This window comes from Salvia splendens, chromosome 5 (genome assembly GCF_004379255.2).
Source record: "Salvia splendens isolate huo1 chromosome 5, SspV2, whole genome shotgun sequence".
In the NCBI taxonomy this organism is placed as follows: Eukaryota; Viridiplantae; Streptophyta; class Magnoliopsida; order Lamiales; family Lamiaceae; genus Salvia; species Salvia splendens.
In genome coordinates, this window is record NC_056036.1 from 16,809,737 (window position 1) to 16,820,145 (window position 10,409).

The following is a 10,409-nucleotide window of genomic DNA, read 5'->3' on the forward strand; positions in this document are numbered from 1 at the left end:
GAAAAGTTTGTAGAGTTTATTATTGAGATACGAAAAGGTAAAGACACACCGTTCATTCTACAAGATGATATATTGATGTTTGGCCCTAGACTGTGTGTACCAGATGTTGATAATCTTCGGCGAGAGATTCTAGATGAGGCACATAATGCTCCTTATGCAATGCACCCAGGAACAACAAAGATGTACCATACTATGAGGCAACATTATTGGTGGCCAAAGATGAAGAAAGAAGTGGCAGAGTTTGTTTCAAAGTGTTTGACGTGTCAACAGGTAAAAGCAGAACATCAAGCACCAGCCGGTTTATTGAAACCTTTATCTATTCCAGTTTGGAAATGGGAGCGTATCACGATGGATTTTGTAACGGGTTTACCGAGGACACAGAAAGGGAATGATGCTAGTTGGATTATTGTAGACAGATTAACTAAATCAGCACATTTCTTGCCTATACGATGGGGTTGTTCGTTAGACCAGTTGGCTGAAATGTACGTGAGGGAAGTAGTACGCTTGCATGGTATTCCGATATCCATTGTATCAGACAGAGATCCGCGATTCACATCCCGATTTTGGGAAAGTTTTCAGACAGCCATGGGAACCCGGCTACATTTTAGTACTGCTTTTCATCCCCAGACAGATGGTCAGTCAGAAAGAACTATTCAGACGTTAGAAGAAATGCTTCGTGCTTGTGTTATTGATTTTCAGGGTTCATGGGATAAGTATATTCCGCTGATGGAGTTTGCTTACAACAACCAATATCACAGCAGTATTGGAATGGCACCATATGAAGCATTGTATGGCAGAAAATGCAGAAGTCCGGTATATTGGGACAAAGAAGGCTTGGAGATTCTAGAAGGATCAGAAATTATTCAGGAAACTGTTTCTAAGATTGATATCATTAAAAGCAGATTGAAGGCGACACAAGACAGACAAAAGAGTTATTATGATCAGCATCGGAAAGAGATGGAATATGAGGTTGGAGATAAAGTTTTCTTGCGAGTCTCACCTTGGAAAGGAGTAATGCGATTTGGACATAAAGGTAAGCTGAGTCCTCGTTATATTGGGCCATATGATATTGTCGAAAGAGTTGGACCGTTAGCCTACATGTTAACATTACCTCCAGAGTTAGAGCAGATTCATAATGTTTTCCACGTCAGTATGCTTTGACGTTATCGATCTGATCCTTCCCATGTTCTGAAAGATCCTGATATACAGATTTCTGAGAATCTAAGTTACATAGAGGATCCAATTAATATTGTAGACCGACAGGTTAAACAATTGCGAAGAAAAGAGATTCCAATGGTAAAAGTTATTTGGCAAAATCACGGAGTCGAAGAAGCGACTTGGGAAACTGAAGAAAAAATGAAAAAGAACTATCCACATCTGTTTACGGGTTAGTGATTTTATTGGATGCATTTACTCGTGGGGAAGGCGAATTTTGCGGACAAAATTCTTAAAGAGGGGAAGAATTGTGACATCCCTAACCCGAAACATGTATTATTTTGCATATTAGCATATTTTATTGTCATTACATATTATATTGTCATTTTTAGTATAGAGATGTTAAGTGTGTCATAGAGGATTTATTATTTGTTAAGATGATAGTTTAGGTGCTATATAAGCTTTGTAAAATAAATATGTTAAGTGAATATTATGTATGTGCACCAGTTACGTAAATAATGTACATATATAGCCATACACAACACTTACTATTAATTTAATTATTAAGGAATAACTTTATGTATGTATTTGCTACGTGTAAGAGTTTTAAATGCCCAGCTAATAAAATTTGTATATGTCGTGTATCAGTTTTAAGTGCCCAACTAATCAAGCTGGTGCATGTTAATATAATAATAGTTCACTAATGAAAATAAAATATAAAACTACTAGAGTGGAGAACGAAGAGAAAATAGAAAGGGAAAAAGAAAAATAGAAGGGCCGAGACGAGAAGTGTTTTGGAGAGTAAGTGTGAAGATGTTATAATTACTTTTAATAGTTAATTTGAGAAACGTTTGCAAGATTTACATATAAAGGAATAGAGATTGTGAAAGAGTACAAAAAGATGAGAAAGAAAGATTGCTCGAGATGATTTTTAAGTTCAAGCTCAAAGGAAAGGATGATAGTAGATTACGTGGTGTTCTGATGAGGTGTGTATAAATCACACTTTTAGTTTTACATGTGTTATGTGGTTGATTGTTATATGTTGAACTGGAGTGAATTATTGGATTATGTGGTGTGAAATTGATATGATTATGAATTATTTGATTTTGATGGTCGAATATGATATGAATATTTGATTGCTGAAATGGACATGTTTGTTTAGATATATTGGATAATTTGATGGAATATGATATGGATATGTTATTGGTGCAAATGATATGTTCATGATACCGATTATGTGAATCATTGGATTAAAGAGGATCTGTGACGGTTTTGCCCTGGATCTGAAATCACAGTGGATATATTGGGACCTTCGGGTCAGACATATTGGAACCTTCGGGTCAAATCATATTGGGACCTTCGGGTCAAATTACATTGGGACCTTCGGGTCAAATCACAGTGGGACCTTCGGGTCAAATCATAATGGACCTACGGGTCAATCATATTGGAAATCCCGGGCAGATACCAGGCTTGACTGTTACAGAATAATAAACTGAATGGAGTGGCATATGCATACGAATATGAAATGGTTTGTTTTTAAATTATGTTATATATTGTTTCTGATTATATGTATTGATAAAAGAATATGTTTGATGTTTGTATCATGTGAGATTAAAGGTGAAAATTTATATATACTGAGTTGTGGCTCATTTAAACCACTAAATTTTTCAGGAATAAGATATCAGTAAAGTTTTGACTGACATGGGTCATAGGAACTCCACGTGTTATTAGGTTCGGCGGCTGACGCATATTGGCAACCTTCTCCTCCTCATCATTTTGCATGTAGATAAATGTATAGTATATAGAGTGGTGAGAGGGTTCCACTACTGTGTAGAATGTTTTGAAATATGTATCGGATAAGTGTTGGTTTGAACTTATATAATATGGATGTTCTATGAATTAGACACGTGTATTGATTGCTTTTATGATAAGGGATTTATTTATTATAAGAGTATACGTCAGAGGGGTTGAGGTGCCACATATATCAACTACACATACAAGTCATTTCAATAAGTAATGTAATGCAAAATGTAAAACATACCATGAGGAAGGGAAGTGGTCCTGCAAAGGCGTTCTTCTATCTCTTCGACCAATTTCCCATAGCAAACTTGAGCACAGAGATTGTATACGAACACCAATTGATATTTCTTACGTTATCCAAGTCATCAATTATCTCTCTAATCTTAGTTTTTTATCATTCCACATGCTGAAGGCTCAATCAATGCGGATTCTAATAGGACCAAGAACAATCTCTTGAATTGTGGTCCTCCTTCCTTAACTGCTAACATAAGCTGTTCAACAGCTTTATGGTTCACATTTCCTGATTTCGTATCACATTGTTCTGCTAACTCCCTCATGAAATGTGCATTATTTTTCCTCTTCTCTCTACAGTAAGTAATGTTACCTCTTGGAAATCCATACACAAGCTCCACATCCTCTTCTGTGATATGATTTTTTTTTCCATTATAAAGCTTTATCTTACACTTTTCTTCATCAAAGCTCTTCAACAAAGAAAATGCTAATCTACTAGAAATGTATTCAATTCCGTAATGTAAGACTCTCAAAACCAATCGCCTTCACAGAATTAATCTGTGCCTCATTCATTTGGCTTATTGCATCAACAAAAAACAAAGGCTTCCTTTTCACTAGAAGCCTTTGAGATACATTTTCAGCATTCTGACTTTGTTTTTCATTCTCTATACTTTTCTTTTGTTTTTTCTCAACATTCATTAACTCTTTTTGTGATACCGAGGTACTCCTTTTTTGCTTTGATATTTTTCTGTTTTATGGTTTAAAATGAATCACAATTAATCTATATCAATAAAAAGTTCGAGCATTAAGTATACTCTGTTAATAAATTTATGTCAATACCTATGTCAATAGCCATGTTAAACAAATCACATACTCTGTTCAAATAAGCATATACTCTTTTTTATAGCTATGTCAATAGTTATTGTATGAAATGAAACACAATAAATCTATATCAATAACTCTTTCTGGTTCAATCTACAGTCATCCTAACAGCTATTCAAACAAGCATATACTGTTATTATAGCTATGTCAGTAGCTATTGTATGAAATGTCAATAATCTTAAGAATTTAACCAAATCCTTACCTGGTAGGTGATGCTTCCAATTTCGATTTTACCATGGCTAATCAACAAAAAAAATCAGCACAAATCAAATTCATAAGAAAACAAATCCAGATTTAATTTAATAAACTAAAATCGAAGCAATATATTTCAAATTTGAATCAATTGCTGAACCTGAAGAAGTCGGAACCACCGCGGAAGAAGTCGGAACCACCGCTGAAGAAGGCGAAACTACCGCTGATGTGGAACGCCGATTTTCTTCGATTGGTGCTTCAACCGATTCAGCTACAATCGGCGCTTCAACCGATTTTCTTCGAATTTCGTCTTCAATCGTCATTGTAGAAATGTATGTTTGAAGGAAGTTCAGCAAATTTGTGTTTGCACAGAAGATATTTCACCGAGAGTTTTAGAGAGGGTTTTAGAAAATGATTTGATATATAATTTTATTTTTTCCACCATTTGATTAATGAAATGACAGTTATACCCCCGTGTTGACATAATGTGATAGCTGTTGACATTTAGTTAATCTTGTGGATTAGTGGCTGATATTGCATCTCATTTCTCAATTTAGGTAAATAATCTCAACCTAATAGGACCCTATATATATATATATATATATATATATATATATATATATATATATATATATATATAGGGATGTATTCATTTCCTTTTTGCATATTTTCTCATTTTTCCTTCTTGATCTCAGCTCCACGATTTTGTCATCCGACGGTTAGATTAGTGCCACGTGTCATTTAATAATGCAGATTTTCTGTTGAATAATGCACATCGACTAATAATGCACCATTATAGTGTAATAATGCAGATTTTCAGTTGAATAATGCATACCGACTAATAATGCACCATTATTGTGTAATAATGCAGATCATCTGGACCTTTGATGAATGAGATATAACAGCTCATATTAAGAAGAATAAAGGATCTATGGGATGAATAGGAGAATAACGCTCCCCTATATATATATTCATCTATCGACTACTTAGCATTTTGCCTGTAAATTAATTTCCAATAAAGTCGGCTAAGTTGGAAAAGACCAATTCAATTTGCCGTCTTCAATTTCACTTTTCACGATTTTCTCCTTTAAGAAAAAAGAAGGTAGGAGATAATAATTAAAATACAGCCGTGGACAAAAATAAGAAGAAAATGTAAATAATTTTGAATATGAAAACAGAATTATATACTCAATAGTCAAGCGAGACTAATTAGAAAATGGACTTAATAATTTTAGAACCATAGAAGAAGGAAAAATAAAACTTTCTCTCTATATCTTAGTTCGAAATTAAAGATGAATAATAAAAAAATGCACCGATGATAGCTCCAAGTATATACGTAGTACTTGGCTTCTTCTGCTTTAATCAACTCATTTAATTTTAGTATAGCTACCAACCGGTGCATATTTACCAGTATTTGTTTTAAAAGAGGCTTAAAACTCTTTGAAATGATAATAAAATACTCCCCCGTCCAACAGTAGATGTCAAACATTTCTTTTTAGTTTGTCCCACAAAAGATATCACATTTCTTTTTTTTAGAAAATTTTTTCTCTCACATTAATATAAATATACTATTTTCTCTCTCCATCTAACACATAAAATAACATCTTCTAAAATTCCGTGTCAATTCCCAAGTGTGACATTTACTTTAAAACGGATGAGAGTATTAAATTAGATTAAAGATAAGACATAATGCAACTTTTTATTTTATTTTTATGGGAGCTACAAAACAAATTCTACTCTTGAGAAATCGTAGTTGGCATGACATACAAAAGTTTCGTCTTTATCCATCTATTTTCGAACGTATGTAGCAACAAGACGGCTGTTCAAATTCCTAACAGGCTTGAATGCAAGATATGACGGGATCCGAAGGGATATTCTCAAGGAAACCCCGATGCCCTCAGCCGAGACCGCATACGGTCTGGTAAAATGAGAAGCTACGCGGTTGAAAATCATGCCGGCAGCAGACATCGATCTCCAGACCGGCGCAATCAACGATGGATCATCATCGGGCCAAGTCGGACATGGGTTCGCCTTCAGAAACCAGCCACCACCGCGACCAAAACAACCACCACCACGAACCGCCGCACAACAGCCCAATCGCCAAGGCGGTTTCAAACCCGACAAATCAAAATTTTGGTGCTCTCATTGCGGAAAACAAAGACATACTCGAGATACATGTTTCCTCCTCGTTGGATTTCCGGAATGGTGGGATGAAAATCAAAAGGCTAAAGCTCGATTAGCCATCGGAGTCGAAGATGGAGGCGGATTATTTCTGCAAGGAGCAGGGAATAGGGAGATGACTAACACCCGTGGGAGAGCAGGAGATACCGGTCCTCAACCGGGTGGAGGCGGCAGGCCCGACGAGGCAGCCTTCGCGGAGAAGAAAGGAGGCGGGTCATATGGAGGTAACGAATTGGGGTTGAGAAACCCCGATCCCCAATTTGATTTTCAGAATAAACCCCAAAGCATGAGTAATTTAATTTCTGGTCCTTATAGTTCAGAATATATGCAATATGACCCGAGAAAATTACAGTTAGGACCCCAGAAAAACTATATTCCACGTTTGACCCCAAAACTATCTGAAAGTTCCATCTTAAGCCCAAATCGTTTTGCACCCTTGAAAAATATACATATTGCATGCATTGCCCAAAGTAAAATTGACCCTAAGGAGAGTGAGTGGATTTTTGATTGTGGGGCAACTGATACTATGACCTACGATCTGAAAGATTTTTGTGAATTTAATGGGGCAACTAAAAGCCAAATTCAAACTGCCGATGGAGAGTTGACCGCTGTGGGTGGGAGTGGAACCATTGAAATATCTCCAACCCTGAAGCTTACAAATTGCCTCTATGTGCCCAAATTATCTCATAAACTTATGTCTATCAGCCACGTGACGAAAGAATTAAACTGTACGTTACTAATGCATCCAAATTTCTGTGTATTACAGGATATCAGGACGAGGAGGATAATTGGGCGTGGCACTGAGCGTCAAGGTCTTTATTATGTGGATGAGATTACTCAACAAGGTGGCACCGCGATGCTTGCTCACGGATCTGCAAATCGGGAAGCTTGGTCGTGGCACCGCAGATTAGGGCATCCATCCTCGGGGTATTTAAAATTGCTTTTTCTAAAGTTTTCCCATTTTAAGGATATTACTTGCGAATCTTGTGTTTTTGGCAAAAAACCACAGACAATCCTTTAGATCAAGTGATACTCGTGTTAAGACTATTTTTTCTCTAGTGCATGCCGATGTTTGGGGTCCAGCTCCTATTGTTGGTGATCATGGTTTTAAATATTTTCTCATTTTTGTGGATGACTGCACTAGATTGACTTGGGTATATTTTTTTAAGCATAAATCTGACGTTTTTGAAAAATTTACCCGTTTCTTTACAATGATCCAGGCACAATTCCAAACCACGATCAAAATTCTTAGATCCGATAATGGTAGGGAATTTGTTAACAAAGACATGACTAATTTTTTTAAAGAAAAGGGGTTAGTTCATCAAACTACTTGTCCTTACACTCCTGAACAAAATGGTGTAGCTGAACGAAAGAATAGAATAATCCTAGAGGTCACGAGAGCCCTGTTTTTTGACTCAAATGTTCCAAAATTTTTATGGCCCGAAGCTGTTGCCACTGCTGTCTACCTGATTAATCGTTTGCCTACAAAAATTTTGGGTATGAAAACTCCTTTGCAGACTCTCGCATCCCTAACTGATATCCCCCACCTCTCATACTTCCGCTCAAAATCTTTGGTTGTTCCGTTTATGTGCATGTACCAAAACACGAAAGAGGAAAATTTTCTGCATGTGCAATAAAATGTGTTTTTTTGGGGTATGGGGTAAATCAGAAGGGCTATCGATGCTATCACCCGGGGTCTAGGAAGGTTATAACAACCATGAATTGTAATTTTCTAGAAAGTGAATACTTCTATCACACCCAACCTCGGGGTCAGGGGGAAGTGCTGTTCAGGGGGAGTGTGATAAAATTGGACCCCTCAGTTTTTCGATGCCACATCCAAGTATCTCGAACTTGGAACCAACAGAACAAGCTAGTGTCACTGCCGAGTCAGTCACATCTGCTGTAGAGCCTCCTCAACCGCCTACGCCTGAATCGAGTCCTCCTCCAGTGATATCCGAGGTAATTCCTGAAACTAGCTCAGATAATACAGTTATTACTCCTGACACTTTTGGTGTAGACGAGAATGCGAATGCAGCAATTGATGGTGATACCGGCCGCTATATACTCCCCAACAGAACTACTCGTGGGGTCCCGGCTAAGAGATACAGTCCTGAGAGGATTAGTAGAAGCCGATATTCTATGGCGAATCTGGCTAAAGCAAATCTAACAGAGATGGCTAGGGCGTTTGAAGCAGCACTTTACGAAGAAGAAGAAATCCCATATACGGCCGAGGAGGCTATGAAAATTGTTCACTGGCGAGAAGCAATGCTAGTAGAAATGCGGGCTCTGATGAAGAACAATACATGGGAAGTATGTCTTAAACCTGATGGAGTTCGAACTGTGGGATGCAGATGGGTCTTCACTATCAAACGGAGGCCAGATGGGTCGATTGAAAGGTATAAGGCGAGACTTGTGGCCAAAGGATACACTCAGACTTATGGAGTTGATTATGCTGAAACATTCTCACCGGTAGCAAAAATGAGTACTATTCGAGTGCTCTTCTCAATAGCGGTAGTCAGGGAATGGCCACTACATCAGTTTGACGTGACAAACGCATTCTTACATGGGGAACTGAAGAAGCCCATTTACATGGAGCCACCACCTGGATTTGTTGGATATTTCGAAGGAGGAATGATTTGCAAACTAAAACGAACACTATATGAGCTAAAGCAGTCACCTAGAGCTTGGTTTGGGAGATTCTCTGAGCCAATGAAGAAGTATGGGTATGAACAAAGCAACTCTGATCATACATTATTCTTGAAGAAAATAGAAGGAAAGATTACATGCCTAATCATCTATGTAGATGACATGATTCTCACGTGAGATGATGAAGAGGAAATAAGCAAGCTAAGGAAGAATTTGTTTGCAGAGTTTGAAATGAAGGACTTGGGATTACTAAAGTACTTTCTGGGTATAGAAGTGCTAAGGTCAAAGAAGGGGATCTTCATCAGTCAGAGGAAATATGTACTTGACTTGTTAACCGAGACAGGACTACTGGACTGTAAGCCAGCAGATACTCCTATGGTTCAGAATCATGGTCTGCGGTTAGTTGAAGGAGCTGAAGCCACTCACCGCACGAGATATCAACGTTTAGTTGGGAAATTGATATACCTATCCCACACTAGACCCGACATAGCTTATGCAGTTGGAGTAGTTAGTCAGTTTATGCATGCACCTCAAGTAGCTCACTGGGAAGCAACACTGAGGATTGTTCGATATCTGAAAGGGACAGCGAACCATGGGATTCTATTCGAGAATCATGGACATTTAGAGATTCATGGATTCACGAATGCTGATTGGGCAGGGAACCCAAATGACAGAAAATCAACTGCTGGATATTTTACCTTTGTGGGAGGAAATCTTATCACGTGGAGAAGCAAAAAACAGAAAGTGGTAGCCTTGTCAAGTGCAGAAGCTGAATTTCGAGGGATTAAGAGTGGGTTGACTGAGATTCTGTGGCTGAGGAAATTGATGACTGAGTTGAACTTAAACTCACAGAAGTCATGTAAGTTGTTCTGTGATAATAAGGCGGCAATCAGTATATCTGAAAATCCAGTTCAGCATGATCGGACAAAACATGTCGAGGTGGATCGACATTTCATCAAGGACAATATAGAGGCCAAGACGGTAGAACTTCCTTTTGTGAGATCTGAAGATCAGTTGGCGGATATACTCACGAAAGCTGTCGATGCAAGAAGCTTCCATGAGGTATTGGGCAAGTTAAGTATCGGTAATCCCATTACTTAACTCGAGGGGGAGTGTTAGAAAGGAAAATATGTAAGTAAGGAAAATAGGTAAGCAAGGGAAAAAAATTAATTAGGGAATGAGTATTATGACAAATCTTGCCAATTTTATGTAACCCTTGGCCTATTTAAAGGAGGCGTACCTATTGTAATTCTATGAATAAGTTGAATGAATAATGCTAATATCTTTCAATAGAGAGCAATAGTATGACGTATCTCGATCTT